This window comes from Berghia stephanieae, chromosome 9, assembly GCF_034508935.2.
Source record: "Berghia stephanieae isolate SIO BIC M18660-M18661 chromosome 9, UCSD_Bste_1.3, whole genome shotgun sequence".
Lineage (NCBI taxonomy): Eukaryota > Metazoa > Mollusca > Gastropoda > Nudibranchia > Aeolidiidae > Berghia > Berghia stephanieae.
The window spans coordinates 38,346,353-38,366,352 of record NC_088368.1 but is presented as its reverse complement, the minus strand read 5'-3'; the positions used below and the strand labels follow the sequence as shown (position 1 = coordinate 38,366,352).

At 38.0% G+C, this 20,000-nt stretch overlaps 1 protein-coding gene across 1 annotated transcript in view; it reads right to left on the bottom strand.

The window, feature by feature from the left end:
* The window catches only part of LOC144980201 (nuclear receptor subfamily 5 group A member 2-like), a 95,306-nt gene that overhangs the window by 36,973 nt on the left and 38,333 nt on the right, over window positions 1-20,000 (bottom strand).

Genomic DNA, 20,000 nt, shown 5'->3' with positions numbered 1-20,000 from the left:
TATTGTGTACCGTGTAGCGTGTCACGTGCCCCGTATGGCGCCGTGACCCCGTCCTCGTGCAGACGACGACACTGAACTGACTTGACCTCAACAACATGCTTATCGAGCTGAAGAAGCGGCAGGTAAGGACACCACAGCCTGATACATGACCATTCAAAATAGAAAAAAAATCCTGATCTTTTTTTTGCGTCTCATTTTGGCCAAAAATAAAATAAAATATTAAAAAATTGACAAATCGAATTAAAAGAACTTTCAAATTGTACAAATATCCAAAAAAAAAAAAAAAATCAAAAAAAAAAAAAAAATGAAAATAAAATTCCCTTTATTCATCCCTTAGAAGAAATTTGTCTCCAGGTTCTATTCCAAGGGAAGACCGGAATAACTCAGGCGTAAGCCGCAACGTAGCGCCGCAAAATGAGCTAGGGCGAGGTGACTTGCTCATGGTCACACAGCGCAACGGCGGGTGATCGAACTCGATACCTTTCGCGCACGAAGCAAAGACCGTACCGCTCAGCCACGTGCCTATCAGCCTAATACTTCAAAAAGGTCAAAAGGCTGTAGAAATTTTAGCAGGCCGAATCAAAATTCAATCCTTAATTAACCGAGCAATCGCTTTGAGCAAAAATCCACTAAACGTGCTGACAGCGCTATATTAATTACAAGGGGTCGATAACCAATAGCAAGACTTAACACGTAAGACGAGACGTGGCGCCTGTTAGGCGATAGTACCATTTTTGCTTTCCGACAAAGACGTCGCTGTTAAAGGTCAGGTAATCATCTTACACCTGAGTACGGTGAGAGAATGCGTATAAAGGGCCTTGACCAAGGACTCAAGTATGCGTCGCTCAGAACCGGACTCGAATCGGTGACCATCCGATCCAAAGACGAGTGTCATATCACAAGCCACTGGGCCACAAAACCGCATACTTAATTCAGTGCGATGCATTTGAAAAGAAAGAAAAAAAGAAGAAAAAATAAAAAAAGAAAAGAAAAAGAGAAAAAATCTGACCAAAAAATTAGAAGGGGAAAAAATGGATTTGTCAGTGTGTGTGCGTGAGAGAGAGAGAGAGAGAGAGAGAGAGAGAGAGAGAGAGAGAGAGAGAGAGAGAGAGAGAGAGAGCGAGCGTTTGTGTGTGTGTGTGTCAATCCAGACTATCCAGGAGTACTGGATATGGGATAACATCACCTAACACTTATCTATCTATAGCAGAGCAATAATGCCTTGACTCTTTGTACCTACAATTACGTTGACCCCGTGGAAATCGAATGTGTAGGTCAAGGTCACAAGATGGACTGACCTCAAGTGACATTACATGTATGGTATGTAAGTGTATATCCTTTCTTTAAAAAGTATAGCATTGTGGAGAACATTGTGCTTATTTGAGTCAATAAAAAAATTGATACGGCGCACAACTCTACTGAAAGATTTGAAAATTAGAAATGTATTTTTTACAGATAGATAAACAGATAACATGATTTCCTTTTATAATTCAAAGTCAGTTTGAAAGTTCGTTGAGTCAAACAGATATCAGAAAATATGTACCAACGACGACACTTGACTCTCAAAATCAACTAATTTTGACACTGTAAAAAGTTCTCAATTTGCGTCATCTATTTATGACATCAAGTATTAGTATTACTTCCGTTGTGTTGTTGATAAATCGGTGATCAGTGTTCTTATGTATGTTCTAATTGCGTGTATGTTTGTGTGTGTGTGCGTGTGTGTGTGTATGTGCGTGTGTGTGTTTGTGTGTGTGTTGTGTGTGGTGTATATATGTGTGTGTGGGTGTTGGCATTTTTCAGCAAATTGTGGCATTCATAGTGATATTATTCACTTGATCACATGAAGGTATTTCAGTCGCCATTTTGATTCTTTTTTTTACTATTGGGGTTAGCTCGAGATCGAGGATATTTCTTTTTCTATTAAGGTTAGTCATAAGTCATAGTAAAGGTGCTAGGATGTTTGTTTTTCCATAAGTTAAGTAAAGGGGAGACATTCCGAAAGCTCCTACATCCCCAGTATTCTTTAAATTTGTATTTTCACCTTTGATCTTTTGTCAGGCGTTTATTTATTCAATTTGTCATGATTTTTTCTATTAGGGTTAGCTCGAGATCGGATGATTTTTTTTTCCTATTAGGGTTAGTCATAAGTATTATTAAAGTGCTAGGGTGTTTGTTTTTCCTAATGGGGTTAATTAAAGGTAATAGGTTTAATTTTTTATTGGGATTTGTTGAGGGAATATATTATAAAATATATTATTGGGCCACACATAAAATTCAACCGAAGATATACCAAATTACACAGACAACGTTGTTTACCAATCTGCCCTCATTAAATGATGGTGAGTACAGTATCGAATGAAAATAGTTCTTTCCCGCGAAATTGCGGGCTCTTGACTAGTCTTTATATATATATATATATATATTATATATATATATATATATATATATATATATATATATATATATATTATATAAAATCAGTATCGTTAAAACCATATTCAATTCCCCCTTTGTGTAGGATTATAAATGACGCTATGAAGCCTGTTACGTGTCTGGTTAAAATGTACCTACTTCTTGCTCGTTATCTTCATTCATCAACACTGTAATTTGATCTGATTTATAACTGTTTTCAATTTTCACAAGAAAGGCTGAATAATTTAACTACGAAAAGAAAGACAGGAAGAGAGAAAGACAATAGAGAGACAAACACAAACACACATATATATATATATATATATATATATATATATATATATATATATATATATATATATTATATATATATATATATATATATATATATATATATATATATATATATATATATATATAACATAATTCATTCTTCACAAGTAACTTGACCTTCGTTTCGGTCGTCTAATGGCATAAGACTTTGGCCGGCCCAAAAAGATTTAATGTTATTATTGACATATCGGACACTGACATCCATTCAAAGACGCCGTGCTCTTGTCAGCTGGAGTTGGGAAGAACTGAAACAATGTCGGGGTAAATAAGTTTAAAACCTCGCTCAATAAACCCAAATCCATTCTACTACTACTACTACTACTACTACTACTACTGCTGCTGCTGCTGCTACTGCTACTACTACTACTACTACTACTACTACTACTACTACTACTACTACTACTACTACTACTACGACTACTACTACTATCGTAAAGTGCCGCTGAGCACTTATGTGGAAAGTGAGCGCTATATAAAGACACATGGGTTATTTCAGTCTTCCCTTGAAATAGAGCCTCAATAAAGATTTCCCCTACGGGATGAATAAAGAGGATTTCATTTTTATATATTTTTTAATTCCTATCTTATAATTGGTGTCAGGAGTAAATGAAAGAGAAAATAAAACGTTGCGCTAACGTTTGTGGAGAGAGGAGTTTTGTTTTGTTTATTATCAGATTGTTGACGTGGCTATATCTATTGGTATGACCCAGAGTCAGAGATGAAATGATGCCAATCAAAGCAGTGGAAAACCTTGGAACAATCGACTCCCACAAAACAAAACAAACAAAAAAGGCAAAGATGAGCGGCTCTGTGGTAAAGGTCATATGCACCAGATTTCTTTGTTTTTGTTTGTTTGTTTTGTTTTTTGCTTTTTTTTTTTTTTTTTTTTTGTTGCTGTTGTTTTGTTTGGGTGTTGTTGGTTCTTTTTGAGGTTTGTTTTTTAGGGTTTTTTTTTTTTTGTATTGATTTTTTTTTTATCTTTGCTGTTGTTGTATTATTGGGTTGTTTTGTTGTTTTGTTGTTGTTTTTTTTTTTTTGTGGATTTTGTTTGTTTGTTTGTTGTTTTTTTTTTTTTTGCGAATTTTTCTGTTTGTTAGTTTGGGGTTATTTTTTGTTTTATTTTGATTTTTTTTTCTTCTTTGCTTTGATTTGTTTTGTTTTTTTGTTTGCTTGTTTTTTGTGTGTGTGGATTTTGTTTGTTTGTTTCTCTCTTAGTAATCCTTCAATCAGAGCCAGTGGGCCTATGGAGCCGGAGTTAAATCTCAGATTACTCTGTTTTGGTTTAATTTTGTTTTTTACTAATAGGGAGTTGGCAAGTTCACTGATACTATAATATTGTGACCCGAAACGGCGACCTTTGCACCAAAGAGAGTCTACTGGACTCGAAAAGGTCAAATCTTCCAGAACGGGTCTTCTATTCATGGTCCTCACTTAATTATAAGAAAGCACACATGTCAAATGCTCTCTTAGTAATAGTAATCAATCAGAGCCATGGGGCCTATGGAGCCGGAATTTATCCCGGTTTCTATAGCGTGAAACGGACAATTAGACAATCGCTTGCTATCCTTAGGATACGGCGCTAGTCTATCGCAAGGTACTTTCAGCTAGATCTAACAGACCCTGCTACCCTATTACAGCTGGGTGGACAGGGGGGGGGGGGGGGCAGAAAAAATCTCGACTGCATCCTAGATCAAGCATGGTCCCTTTGCGTGAGAAGCGAGTACTCTACCAGCTGAGCTATCGGAACCCCTATATTCTATGTATATATAATACTACCTATCCTACTACTATGTAAGAAATGCTTGTCTTTTCATGCCTTTTATTAACCAGTTAACCGCTGTATTCTAAAAAAAAAAAAAAGCACGTATTTAAAAATTTGGTCAGAAAACTCGTCCTTCAAATATCTATCGATTTAAATGACCTTCGTCATCTTGGAAGGAAAAATAAATAAATAAATAAAATACAAAATTGGGACTTCGCGAAGTCTTGAGTTTTTGCCAAGATGAGCGTCATTTTAATTGATCGACATTTGAAGGAAGAGTTTACTGGCCAAATTTTTTAAATACGCGTTTTTCCAGAGTAACGACAGGGAACTGGTTATCAAAAATAAAAATAAATACATATAATAGCTTTCTTATTATTCAGAAAGCTATGGACAGGGGGATAATAGTAATAGAATAATATAGAATGCCTGGGTTCATGGTTGGTTGCAACTGACAGTAACATGAATTTTCATGCCACCCATTATTAACATGGTGGTGGTGGTGGCGGTGGTGTTTTGTGGTGGTGGCGGTGGTGTTGGTGGGATGTTGTGATTATGATTTATATTACATCTCTATGTTTGGTGTTACTGTTGTTGTTATTGTCCCGTGATCGTAGTGAATGACACGTCACCTAACCAATATTATTTCGGGGTAAGTTAAAATTTAAAAGTTTAAAATTGAAGAGGCGCCTCAGACACGTTTAGCAGGTCTTATCAGCGTCAATAAAAATAATAAAAAATTAAAAGGAAGAGAATACGATGGTAGAAAAATTCTAGAATTACAATCAAATCACCCAGGGATTAAATAACACTTCAAAATCATTAAAACTATAGTGGTGACGATGGTGATCGTGGTGGTGGTGGCGGCGGTGTTGCTGCTGATGCTGGTGGTGGTGGTGGTATTGGTGGTGGTGGTGCTGCTGCTGATGCTGGTGGTGGTGGCGGTATTGGTGGTGGTGCTGCTGCTGCTGATGCTGGTGGTGGTGGCGGTATTGGTGGTGCTGCTGCTGCTGCTGATGCTGGTGGTGGTGGTGGCGGCGGTATCGGTGGTGGTGGTGCTGCTGCTGATGCTGGTGGTAGTGGCGGTAGGACCTTGTGATTATGATTTTTATTACATCTCTATATAATATGTTGTTGTGGATATTGTCCCGTGATCGTAGTGAAAGACACGCGACCTTTAGCGTGTAACCAGTAAAAAAAAAAATTGAAGTTTTACGGCGCCTCAGACACGTTTAGCAGGTCTTATCAGCATTAATAAAAAAAATTAAAAAGGAAGAAAATACGATTGTCAAAAAATTCTAGAATTACAATCAAAGCACCCAGGGATGAAATAACACTTCAAAATCCTTAAAACTGTGTATATAATCTGCCATCAACTTTCATTTTTCTTTCCAACTAGTTCTAATGACTTATGAGCTTCTGAAATCGGAGCCAAACTAACTGTCGTGATTATACGATTTTTTGGAAACAGTGGGCAGGTCTGTATGAGATCGATACCGTCGACACCATAGCCGTGCCGTGACGGCTTGATACAGCAATAGAAATGAAACGTCAATGTTGATTACGGTAACAAGGAGTCGTAGTGGAAAAACACGGGAGTCTCGATAGTTTAGTTGGTAGAGCACTCACTTCATACGCAAAGGGACCAAGATCGATCCCGGGCGCAGTCGAGACCCCCCCCCCCCCCCCCCCCCCTGTCCAGTCTGCAGTGATTGGGTAACTGGGTATTTTAGATCTGGCGGAAATTTCTTTGCGATAGACTAGCGTCCTATCCAAAGGGTATCAAGCCATTGCCCGTTTCACGCTAGAGAAACCGGGATGAACTCCCGACTCCATGGGCCGAATGGCTATGAAGGACGACGTGGAGGAAAACGAACTATGATGATAATTATCTCTTTGGTAGAAGGATGAATATGTCTATGGAAATCCCAACAATGCTTATGTAGATAGATAGATAGATAGATAGATAGATAGATAAATAGATAGAAAGATAGATGGATAGATAGATAGAAAGATAGATGGATAGATAGATAGACAGATAGATAGACAGATAGACAGATAGATAGATAGATAGATAGATAGATAGATAGATAGATAGATAGATAGTGAAGAGGGGAGGGGGGGGGGGGGAAGGAAGATGTAGTAGTTAGGTGGTCACCACGTCATGTTACAATGACCGTCAGTCCCCATACATAGCACACGGTGTCAAAAACCATTGGGATGTAAGGATGAGTCATGGTGTCACGCTTTACCTATCTTTACCACTGACAAAAAAAAAAGGGGGGGGGGGGGGGGGGGGGGGGGGAGAGGGAGAGAGAGAGAGGGGGGGGGGGGAGAGAAAGAGAGAGATAGAGAAAGAAGAGAGGAGAGAGAGAGGAGAGAGCTAGAGAGGGAGAGAGAGAGAGAGAGGGAGAGAGAGAGAGAGAGAGAGAGAGAGAGAGAAGAGAGAGAGAGAAAGAGAGAGAGAGAGAGAGAGAAAAGAATCGTTGGTGTAGTAAGTATAGAACGAAGTGGTAGGAAAATCGCCTCTTGATAATTGAGTTCGAATCTCAGTGGTTACCGACTCATTTCGGGCTATCTTGGCCTGACCTTATTGAAGCGTTTAGTTAGAAAATAAATAAAAATAAAATTCCTTTATTCATCCCCATGGGGAAATTTGTCTTTAGGGTCTATTCCAAGGGAAGACTGGAACAACCCATGCGTCAGCCGCAGAGCAGCGCCGCAAAGTGAGCTAGGGCGAGGTGACTTGCCTAAGGCCACACAGCGCAGCGTCGGGTGATCGAACTCGGTACCTTTCGGGTACGAAGCAAAGACCGTACCGCTGAGCCACGCTGCCCTTAAAAACTCATAGCATCCGCCAGCCGGATCTAACGGACCAGCACACAAAACAATGTGTAACCTTAAACGTTTATGAACTGATTAATATTACACTGTATTTTGTGAGATCTCTCATACTACACGGATGGCAAAAAAAAAAATAAAATATGAATAATAATAATAACAATAACAAAGACCTGAGTGACGTCCAATTCGTTCTATCCACAGATACTGTGCACATGGCTTAAAAAACTCACAACATTGCCATATGATGATAGTAATATATGGCAAAGAACAATAACAAAGACCTGAGTGACGTCCATTCCGTTCTATCTATAGATAGTATGCAGATGACGTCACTCAGGTCTTTGTTATTGTTTTTGCCATCCGCGTTTGTGAGTTGTTCTCACTAAACTGTATTAACAAGACTATAAAAGTTCATGGTTACACAGAGTTTGTGTGTTGGTCCGTTATACTTCCGGATGGCGATGTTGTGAACTCCTTGGCCGAGCGCATTCTATCTATAGATGCTGTGCGCTTGGCTAAAAAACTCACAACATTGCCATACGATAGAAATGGATGGAAGAAAGAAAAAAAACAATAACAAAGAGCTGAGTGACGTCCATTTCGTTCTATCTATAAGTGAAGGTAGAATATTTAAATAAAAGAAGAAATACGAAATTTGAGGGATGGAAGAATGGGGTGAGGGGTGTGTTGCAGAGCAATAAATTGTATTTATTCTCCACAATAACTAACAGAAAGCAACCCCAAATATCATATCATATAGTTAAGGCTAGAAATTCACTTTCCTGCATCTAGTTCACCGTCACCCCGACAACACACAAGAAGCCTGGTGCGAGGAATGGAAAAGGAATAAACCAACAGGAGGGGAACTAATTGAAGATCCCTGTAAAAGTCTCCCAGGTCTACAGGATCAACCAAGAAAATACTGGGTAGCTGCAAATAGACTACGGTCAAACCATACAAGAACAGCTGCCAACATGCACAAATGGGGGCTCCAAAAATCACCAACATGCCCAAAGTGCAGCCAAGCACCACAAGATGCAAACCACCCCGTACTAGATTGCCCAGATACAAAACTTGAAGGGGGATTTGAAACCATCAACAATTGTGATGATGACTTCAGAACCTGGATTGATACTTTGAACATAGAAGTGGAGCCGAACGATACTACTACTATTACCCCGACATTGAACCAATACCGCTAGGAGACGATGGGTCGCATATTTAAACTTAAAATTCAAAACAAAAAAAAAAAAAAAAAAAAAAAAAAAAAAAAAAAAGAACTTGAGCTTTTATATAGAGCAATATTCACTAAATGTGCTCAAAGCTATTTACAAAAGGTCCCTGGCCAACAGCAACGCGTAACAAATAGAATGAGACATGCATGACGCCTTTTAGGCGATAATAACATTTTATCCCCGCCAGATACAACGCCAGGTACTCATTTTACACACGAGTACGGTGGCAGAATGTGAGTAAATAGCTTCTTTTTTTTCCAAGGACTCAACGATGCGCCGAGCGAGACTCGAACCCAGGACTTCCCGATTCGAAAGCGAGTGTCATATACAGACAAATCCTTCCAACTTTCTCACCCAACCCAAGCACACGTGAAACAAAAAAAAAAAGAAAACACGAGTAAATAAGTTTAACAAGGAAACCAAAGAAAATAAAATAAAATAAATAAATTAGATTCGGCAAACAAAATCAAATGCGAATTGAATTTCACTGAGTTCATATAAACACCCCACCCACCCATCCTTCCCCCCCCCCCCCCTCTCTCTCTCTCTCTCTCTCTCTCTCTCTCTCTCTCTCTATCTATCTATCTATCTATCTATATATCTCTCCCTTTCTCTGCCATCCACAAGAAAATGAAATAAAATAAAAACTAAAATCACCTCTTAAACCTGGGTACCTACAACAATTTCATCGTGAAATTCAAGGAGCTTTCAAGAGTGAACTTTTAAACATTCAAGGACCAAAACAAAGCATTATTCATTCCCTCGACACTTAGTCACTTCACTTGTAGAGACTACAGCTCAACTCCAAGACCGTTGCTTCCACGGCAGTGTTAGGGTCTCAGGTTCACGTTTCTTTAACTTAGCTGAAGATATCAATGCATCTGATAGAACAGTAAACCTCATGGTATTCAATCGCCCTGTTTGTGCGGCTATATGGTCTTGCGGTATGACACTCGCTTTCGGATCGGAAGGTCTGGGTTCGAGCCTCGCTCGGCGCATAGTTGAGTCCTTGAAAAAGGCTCTTTACTCACATTCTGTCAACCTACTCAGGTGTAAAATGAGTACCTGGCCGTTGACAGCGTCGTCTCTGTCCGAAAAAATTGTAATATCGCCTAACAGGCGTTATGTCTCGTCTTATATGTTGCATGTTGCTGTTGGCCAGGGACCTCTTGTAAAGCGCTATGAGCACGTTTAGTGGACATTGCGCTATATAAAAGCTCTTTTTCTTTCTTTTCTTTGTTTTTTTTTAAACCCTGGATTGGTATTCAATCACCCCGTCTTATCCTCTGATTTTATTGTCTTGCGGGGTGGAACAACGACACGAGCGCCCCGAGCATTTACTCTCAAATTAGAAGAGGAGCAAATTCATTGTAGTACTACTTACAAGCAGTTGAGAATTATGGAGGGTTTTTTTGTTTTCTGTGTCTGTTTTGTTTTGTTTCGTAATTGGGTTGTTGCTATTTGTATTGTTGTTTTTTCTCTTCTTTTTTTTTTTTTTTTTTTGGTTTGTTTTGCTTTTTGAAATAAAAACCTTACTGTGAAAAATTGGAGTGTAATTGTTTCACCTGCTGCCCATTGTAAAAAAAAAAAAAAAAAAGAAAAATCCTTCCATTAATCATTCACCTTCGCCACGGCCACAATATCACTGCTCGTCGAATTTTAACGTGCCTACCCCGCCGACTTCATTTTTATTTCTTAACAATATCTCAAAATTCGAGAAGTTTTCTCCAAAACCCTAAATAAACCCAATGAGTTACTGAGGAGATCGCTGCGGCAATACCAATCAAAATCAAGGAGTTTTTGAGGAGCCCTTGAATTTATGGATGCCGCGACAACTCCGTAAAACAAATAGTTATTACCCACCTACAACAAGCGTGCTTAAAACATCTTCAAATTGGAAAACTGCCTCGTCTCCTTGGTTTTGGACCGACGAGTAACTTACTTACTTACCTACTTATTTAAATACTTACTTTTACTTACTCAGACCTGCCTACGACTACGGACATTTCGTTAAAAATACGAATTTTCAGCTTCAACAGCAGAAATAAATAGGCATTTTTGATTCAATGCACTTGTGTTAAAAAGAAAACGTCGGTGCCACAAAGCATCTATTCAGGGTCCTTCACTCCGGGTGGCGCCATACGCGTGTACTAATGGCTTATTTGCAGATCTGTGATAACCCAAATCGCTATGATCGATAAATACCATCTATAACAGTTTGCTATGCTATGCTATGGTCTCATCGACGTCAAAGGCGGGAACACTTTCAAACCAAGGTCAAATAGTCTCCACGACAGCAATGTTAAACCCAGCTCAAGGCCACCGGGTAGTCGACATTGGTACCTTTTGGGTAAGAAGCAAAGCCCGTGCCGCTGGGCCACGCTGTCCCATAATGACGACGACGACGACGACGATGATGATGATGATGATGATGAAATAGCAGATCTGAAAATAGTTCTCTTCATCAAATGCTATCACCCTTTAATCACAGAATACGATATACATCAAAAACCAAAACAAAACAAAACAAACAAACAAACAAATAAATAAGCCCACATCCATTGCTCAACTGGGGAAAAAATTAAAGCTACAATTTAAAAAATCAATTAATTAATCAAATTAATGAACAAAATGTACAGCCATGAGACTCCCAAAAGTCTAGTCTATCACAGTGGTGAATTGGCCAGGTGCTCTGGGACGTACGGGGTCTTATGAGGTCACGCGTGATACACGCCAATGGCCGTTGAAATAAACCGTTAATTAAACAATTTGCTTTTTCCACCTGCCGGTCAGCGAAAAGAGAGTTATTTACAAATCCAGACTATAATATCAGAGAAGAAGCTAATGGTTAAAAGGTAAAAAATTAATAACTAATAACATAGTTCACTCCACTTTAATGCAAATCGGATAATCGTAAACTTCGTATATTTGCAAATTCTCTCTCTCTGTCTCTCTCTCTCTCTCTCTCTCTCTCTCTCTCTCTCTCTCTCTCTCTCTCTCTCTCTCTCTCTTTTCTCACACACACACACTATAGTGCGTTATATAAAAAAAAACGTATGCCTTTTTACGCCACGACATAATAAGAATAAGATATCGTCGCCTAGGCATTCCATGAAGGAATATAGATAACTCATCAAACAAGATGTCTGATCTCAACAGGAATCACCCAAGTTGTCCAAGTGATGAGATGACGTACTTTGGGATGACTTTTGTTTATTTTTAACGTACTACAAGACATGAGGAGAGAGGGGTGTGTGATGGGTAGACGTACTAGAGGATGAGTATTGGGGGGGGGGGGGGGGGGTCTGAGTATTAAGGGGCGCGGTTTGGGTCTTTTCTTTTAAAAAATTAATTACCTATATTGGGCGGTTTTAATCATTCTGTATCGTCAATATAGGTTTAAAAAATAACATTTATGGTGAAAAAAAATTAATATCTGTGTTGATACCCCTAATGCGACCTTATGTGGGGGTCTGACATAAAAAAAATACAACAATCTTGTGGCAAAGGTTTCACAAAAACTTATGAAGGAATGACCTCCAGATTCTTCCCTCTTGTCAATATTGTACCATAGTGTGTCACCACAGAGAGATTTTACGGCTTTAGCTTATGGATTTTTTATTAGAACATTACAAAGTTGAGAATCAAAATGTTATGACAAAATTGACCTTAAAATTCAGAATGAGGATTATAATTCAAAATTCACATATCTTATCAAAAAAATCTCTCTGATGTGACATAATACATTATCTCTGTGATAACTGTGGAAATTTTCAGACAATTTCATTGAATAGATTCTGAGAAACGTATGACACAGTTTCCCATACCCTTAGAAAATGACATATTGAGAAAATAGCAAAATGGCTTCCCGTATTTCACACATTTCTTAATACCTGTTCCATTTTCGACCGTGTTTTTCGTGCCTTATAGTCTACTTTAAGAATTTGGACTTCAATCATATTATTTCTAAGATAATAAAATATCATTTTCCACCAAAATCTCAAAATCAATTTTTCGAAGGATTTCCTAACAATTAGACCCAAACCGCCCCTTAAAACCCATCTTATAGCCTTGCTTTACCGAGGGGGGAAAAAAAAGGGGGGGGGGGGGGGGGGAGGGGGGGGAATACAACTGGACCAATATTAGTAATAATGACAACCAGATCTGCAATATCAACTCCCTTGGACTGTCTCACTAAATCCTACCACTGTACTGCTTTTCGCCTGTTCAATAGTACATCCAATTACTTCACTTAATCCTAGTGACCTACATAACATAGACTCCAACTCCCAACACACAACACAACAATAATTAAAACAAAATAATAAAAAAAAATTAATAATAATAATCATAAGACGCTCCAGTAACTTTCATTTATATATTTATTTTTTTTTTTTTTTTTTTTTTTGGAAACACACACAGTGGCAGTGACGCATAACCGTTAAAACCAATAGCAAAGCATGGTTGAAAAGTCTGTTCAAATCCCCAAAGTCCACACATGACAAATTGTGTACACATAGGAATGGAAGGGAACTCATCTGGAACACGACCCAGTCTCCCCAAACTTGTTATGTAACAATAAACAGACGATTGGCAACCAATCTCTCCTCCTCCTTCCTTCTTCTTCTTCTTTCTTCTTCTTCTTCTTCTTCTTCTTCTTCTTCTTCTTCTTCTTCTTCTTCTTCTTCTTCTTCTTTTCTTCTCCTCCTCCTCCTTCTTTTTCTTCTTCTTCTTTTTCTCCTCCTCCTCCTCCTCCTTCTTCTTCTTCATTACGTCGAGGACCGAACTACATGATTTTAAAATGAATTAGAAAAAAAAAAAAAAAAAAACAAGATAGTAAACAGAAATTGATAAAGGATGATCGATCGTGTCAAATGATTAAAAGGATTTTAAAAGTCGCCGAGGAATAGCTGATAGGATTCACACTTCCAAAATACGACAGTTATCTGTTTCAATAGTGGAAAGTAAACGACGACATTGTGTAGTGTGGCGTGTGGAGGCTGTGATGGGATGCCGTGCTTTGGGATGACTATAGGGATTGTTGTTTGTTGTTACGTAATGCAAGAAATATGGGGAGGGGGAGAGGTGGCGGGTTCGAGTATTGAAACCCATCTTGTAGCCTTGCGGAACACCGAGGTAGGAGAGGGGGGTGGGAGGAACACTGGGCCAATAATAGTAATATTGACAATCTGATCTGCCATATCAACTACATCGGACTGTCATATTAAAACATGACACTGTGTTCAATAGCACATCCAATTACTTTCACTAAATCCTAGTGACCTACATAACATAGACTACAACTCAATAACAATTCAACAAAAATATTTTTTAAAATAATCATCATCATAACCAGTAACTTCTTTTTTTTCTTTCTAGGAAACACACACAGTGGCAGTGACGCATAACCGTTAGCAAAGCATGGTTGAAAAGTCTGTTCAAATCCCAAAAGTCCACACATGACAAATTGTGTACACAGGAATGGACGGGAACTCATCTGGAACACGACCCAGTCTCCCCAAACTTGTGTAACAATAAACAGACGATTGGCAACCAATCTCTTCTTCGTTATGTTGAGGACCGCACTATATTTGATTATAATTAATCAGAAATAAAATTTTAAAATTTACAAAACCGGGAAAAGCTCCGGCTCCATGGGCTCAATGACTCTTGATTGAAGGACTACTATACTAGGAGAGAAGTTTACACGTGTGCTTTCTTATATTATGTGATGACCATGAATAGAAGGCTCGGGGTTCAAGGCCCGCTCGGGGGGGGGGGGGGGGGACTAAACAGGTTTTAATTATCGACGGTACGTGTGTAAGTAAAACACCCACTGTTCAACCGCTTGAACAATAAAACCAACACTAAAAACTATGCGTAAACTTAAACGTTCATAATGTAATCTAGAAAACTGGGATAACCCATTTGGCGGTATAAAAACAATAACAATGATCAGAGAGAGGTTCACATCATTCACGTCTATGATTATTAACAATCAACTATGTTTGTCCGAACACGTATGAAGGTGTGTCACAAATTCCATGTTTTGATTGGTCAAAAACCCACTAGTTAAATGAGGTACGAGGTAGAGTTCATACTTTTACACACCTGCCTACTTGAAATGTTAAAACTTCGTAGTTTTCAGGGGGGAATAAATAAAGTAAATACATTTAACTTTACAAATTAATATTTTACCTTTAGCAGTATTAAATATGCCTTCATAGACCCAAACCGCCCCTTAAAACCCATATTACAGCCTTGCGGAACACCGGGGTAAAAAAAAAAAAAAAGGGGGGGAAATAGATGCTTTGTTGCAGCATTCTCTTTTAACACATCGTATTGAATCAAAAGTGTTTATCTATTTCTGCTGTTCGTATTTTTACGAACTTTTCGAAGGAGTAGACAGGCCTGCTTTTGGGACCCCGATCGTAGCAATCGTTAACATCCGACACTGACCAAAAAATGACGTCAAAAGACAAGTCTTTGGCCGCAAAAGAAATAAAATCGTGAGCTGTATTCAATTGGTCAACAAATGGAATCACTTGTTTGCTTGTGCACTACTAGCAACAACTCACTAGACGGTTCAAAAACCTAGAAAACGACGTCAAACTAAAAGTCCTAGTGGGTTCTAGCGTAGCAATCGTTAAGTTATAGCCCGACACTGAAACCCAAAACGACGTCTTTATTTGGTTGAGATGTTAGCAGTGCTCATGGAAACCAGTGGTCCAATTGGTTGAACTATTTACAACTCACGATTGGTTTTCTTTTGTGGCCAAAGACTGGCATTTTGACGTCATTTTTTGGTCAGTGTCAGGCTATCAGTTAACGATGGCAACGGTTCTAGTGTCAGGCTATAAGTTAACGATGGCTACGGTTCTAGTGTCAGGCTATAAGTTAACGATGGCTACGACCCGATAGACAGAAAAAAAAAAAAGAATCAGGGTAGAGTTAGTTTACAGTACATAATATGGGAACTTGAATCAGTCGTTCATTTTAGGGCCGAAGTGATGACAGCATTTACCCTATAGAAGGAATCAAATTGACGTCACTCCGCTCTTTGTCATTGATTCTTGAAAAGCCAGTTTGGAGATTACTTCTGACTCAATGACATCAATCAAGACTATATACAACAACAATTTACATGCAGGACGACACATGACGCCTGTTAGGCGAAATTACATTTTTTTTTCTTTGACAGACATCGCCTACTCATTTTACACCCGAGTGCGGTGAGAGAATGTGAGTAAAGAGCCCTTTTTTTCTTTCTTTTTTCAAGGACTCAACTATGCGGCGAGCGAACGAGGCTCGAACTCATGACCTTCCGACGATCCGAAAACGAGCGTCATAACACAAGACCACACACACACACACACACAATTCTCACAGATGATACATGATACTGCCGTATACTGGACGATTTTCTTTTCTTTTCCTTTTTTTAAAAAAGTCTTTCGTTAGAGCGAGACAGACACAGTCTGGCAAAATCGATACTTATCATAACAATTCTATGGCATTCACCGACACTCAACGACAAACAAAAAACAGTAGCTCTTAAAAACTAGATATTGAAAATCAAAGATTCAAGGAGGAAAGAAAGTGTAGGATGTGTGTGTGGGGGGGGGGGGGGGGGGGGGGGGGGGGGGTCATGAGTGAGAAAAAAAAACCATGTAATCTCCTCCTCCACAAACATAGTATGAAAAACTGAGTAAGAAAAGCTAGATAGAGGAAAATAATGTGCATTCTAAGCACTATATCTGGCCGGTTTTTATACAAGAGGCTCATTCCGATTCTGTGTTTTAAAATAATACTAATAATAATAATAATAATAATAATAATAATAATAATAATAATAATAATAATAATAATAATAATAATAATAACAATAATAATAATAATAATAATAATAATAATAATAATAATAATAATAATAATAATCATTCCGTTTATTCATCATCCCTAAGGCGAATTTTTTTCTTTAAGGACTACTCAAATGGTAGACTAAAATAGCCCAGGCGTTAGCCGCAGTGCAGCGCCGCAAAAGTGAGCTAAGGCTAGCTAGGACTCGCTCAAGGCCACACAACGCGGCGGGAAGTCGAACTCGGTACCTTTCGGGTACGAAGCAAAGACCGTACCGCTGAGCTACGTTGCCCACATTGTAAAATATACCACCGAAATTACTGAGTCCATTAAAAAAAAAAAAACCCGAACTAAGTGTTGATTTTATGATAGACTAATAAGGCTTTAAAACAACAACCACTTTTTTTTTAAACGAGAGTTAATTTACATAAAATGGGAACGTGAATCAGGCGTTCATTTTAGGGTCGGAGTAGCGAACTGTTTTGTCACAAGAAGTGACAGAAATACTATCTATAGAATCCACCAATTTAACGCCTATGTCTACTGAACAGAACAGCTCATGAAATTATGGGTGATTACAAAATCGATCGCAACAGTAAATAAACACCATTCAAAAGTAAGGGAATTCCCATTGATGACCATCACGACGCGTGATAATGTGCTTGGGCTCTGTCTCTCTCTCCTCTCTCTCTCTCTCTCTCTCTCTCTCTCTCTCTCTTCTCTCTCTCTCTCTCTCTCTCTCTCTCTCTCTCTCTCTCTCTCTCTCCTCTCTCTCTCTCTCTCTCTCTATTCCACCAACTTTCGATAATCATGTATTAACGATCTATTTCTTTCTACTCTTTTCCCACACTCCTTAGTCTCCTCTCACTCACCCCCACCCCAACACACACACACACACACGCACACACACACATTTACCAACACGTGCAACTTACTTTTCAATGCTCAGGATACTACTACTACTACTACTACCACCACCACTACTACTACTACTACTACAACTACCACTACTATGGCCTTGTTTTATCACGTCCCACAAAGTCGTCCTTGTCATTATCATCATCATCGTCATCATCTCCATCATTATCGAACAAACATAGTAGTGTTACGATAATTCTGACGACATGTCAACACAGCAGTAATAATATACTATATTGACTGATCGATTCACCAACGAGAGATACAGTCTATAGTATTTCGTAACATGTTAACGATCTCTACTATAAATAAATACAACTACAAATAGAACGTGTTAAAAAAAAAGAAAGAAAGAAAAAGACAGAAAATGATTTTAAAAAATATAAACTACACATAGAACGTGTTTTGTTTGTTTTGTTTTTTTTTTTTAAAGAAAAAAAAAATGAACAAACGGGGCCAACTTGGCCCAAAAAAATATAGATAATACAACTACACATAGAAAGTGATTTTGTTTTCTTTTTTTTTTTTTTTAATAAAATTTAAAAGGCCAACCTGGCCAAATAAATAAATACAACTACACATAGAAAGTATTTTAAAAGAATGATAATAAAATAAAAAAGGTCAACATGGCCAAAAAAATAAGTAGTAGCAGTAACAGTAACAGTAGTAGTAGTAGTAGTAGTAGTAGTAGTAGTAGTAGTAGTAGTAGTAGTAGTAGTAGTAGTAGTAGTAGTAGTAGTAGCATTAACACATTAACGAATAATAATAATAATAATAATAATAATAATAATAATAATAATAATAATAATAATAATAATAATAATAATAATAATAATAACAATAACAATATAATAATAATAATAATAATAATAATAATAATAATAATAATAATAATAATAATAATAATATAATAATAATAATAATAATCCTTCTCAATACACTGCACAATTATTGATAATTATACGACGCTTTAAGCACATAAACTAAATCAAGTCTAATCCGTTGTAGAATTAAAAACTAATTATAGCCTTTGGAAACAGATTAAAATTAGGATTAACGTTAAAACCACCATAAAGGCATCATCAATAGTCATCGTTGGTGTTATAATAAATGAAGCAAAATCCACAGAAATAAACAAAAAACAAAAACAAAAAATGCGACACAAGGTTCGCTCAAATATTTTTTTTAATAGAGCATTTATAAAGTGCAATATCAAATAAACCTGTTTAAAGCACTTGACAGGGGTCTATGTTTATGTTTTAAAGAGTTTTACGACACTTGCAACACATTAAGGTCATATCAGCGCCAGCAAAAGGATCGGAAGAAAATGGGATAGAAAAAAAGTTCTAGAATTACAATTCAAGCAGCCAGGAAAAAGTAGTAAGTCATAGGGAATTGGTTAAAATAGGAAATAGATGTAGATTCCAAGAGCACACTATCAGTGTACTTAGTTTGAGATCACCTAAAAGTCTCATCCAGACACAAGCACAGTTTCCCACTAAGAGGAATACACTCAAATGTTTACAAATCATATATAATATTTTTTTTTATTTAAAACATAATACAGTGCATAACAGAGAGATGATTTACAAGACAAAAAAAAAATATCATCTCCCAAAACTCTAATTATAAATTTGGCTGTTTCCCTCACAGCCAAGACCAGGACAAAACAGGATCTCATCCCAAGAAAAAGACAGAAAGCATGTTGGGAAACAGACATAGGGGGATAGAAGACACAGCAAGCGACTCCCTGCCCACTATGGGAGGTCAGGAACCCCACCCTAGATATACAAGGGCTCCCAACCCAACAGAAATACTGAACATGTAAAACAAGACATGACGACTGTTAGGCCATATTACCATTTTTATTTCGGACAGGGACAATGATGTTAAGGTCCAGGTACTCATTTTACACCCAAAATAGGTGAAAGATTGTGAGTAAAGAGTTATTTCCAAGGACTAAACTTTATGCAGAGGGAGCGCTCGAGCCCAGGACCTTCTTATCCGAAAGCGATTGTCTTACCACAAGACCACATAGCCGCATATATAGTCGAATTAATCTGACTAAAATTGACAAAGATATCTTCACCGTGGGGGATCAAAAATAGAGGAAATCCACAGAAATAAACAAAAAGTGCGTCACAAGATTTGCTTAATTAAATCTAGATCATAGTTAATCTATTCAAGACTAATACTGAGCCTTAGAGACCACTAACATGTAGTGTAATACAGTGTTGCCAATCCCAATACAAAAAGAAAAAAAAATGCTTAAGATTGCTTTACAAAAAGAGTAAGCATTGAAGGGAAGGGGGGGGGGGGGAAGAGAGAGAGAGAGAGAGAGAGAGAGAGAGAGAGAGAGAGAGAGAGAGAGAGAGAGAGAGAGAGAGAGAGAGAGAGAGAGAGAGAGAGAGAGAGAGAGAGAGAGAGAGAGAGAGAGAGAGAGAGAGAGAGAGAGAGAGAGAGAGAGAGAGAGAGAGAGAGAGAGAGAGAGAGAGAGAGAGAGAGAGAGAGAGAGAGAGAGAGAGAGAGAGAGAGAGAGAGAGAGAGAGAGAGAGAGAGAGAGAGAGAGAGAGAGAGAGAGAGAGGAGAGAGATGAGAGAGAGAGAGAGAGAAGAGAGAGAGAGAGAGAGAGA